Genomic DNA, 374 nt, shown 5'->3' with positions numbered 1-374 from the left:
GACAGTAGATAGTGTGATTACTCAGCACCAACAGCTTAATTTTGTGAAAGATACAGGTCCCTTTCCTCGTCTTTTCTCTTCCTCTTATCGTCCTTTCTCCATCTTCGCGGAGGCAGAAACACGAAGAAAACTCTGAATTTTACTTTCTTGTTGTTCTTCTCTCGAACTTTCTTTGATTTCCGAAGAAAGAAAACAGCTGGTTTCTGTTTCTGTTTTTTTTCGGTCGATTTTCTTTAGAGTTCTTTTTCTTGCTCTCTCTCTTGTTTCTTTCTTCTCTGTTGCTGTTTCTGTTCCAGTCTTTTTCTTTTCTTTATCGTTCTCTGGTATTCACTCTTTCTCTGTATTTCTTGCTTCTTGTGTTTATATATTCCTAG

The sequence above is a fragment of the Penaeus monodon genome, chromosome 34, assembly GCF_015228065.2.
Source record: "Penaeus monodon isolate SGIC_2016 chromosome 34, NSTDA_Pmon_1, whole genome shotgun sequence".
Taxonomy (NCBI): Eukaryota; Metazoa; Arthropoda; class Malacostraca; order Decapoda; family Penaeidae; genus Penaeus; species Penaeus monodon.
This window is presented reverse-complemented; position numbering follows the sequence as displayed.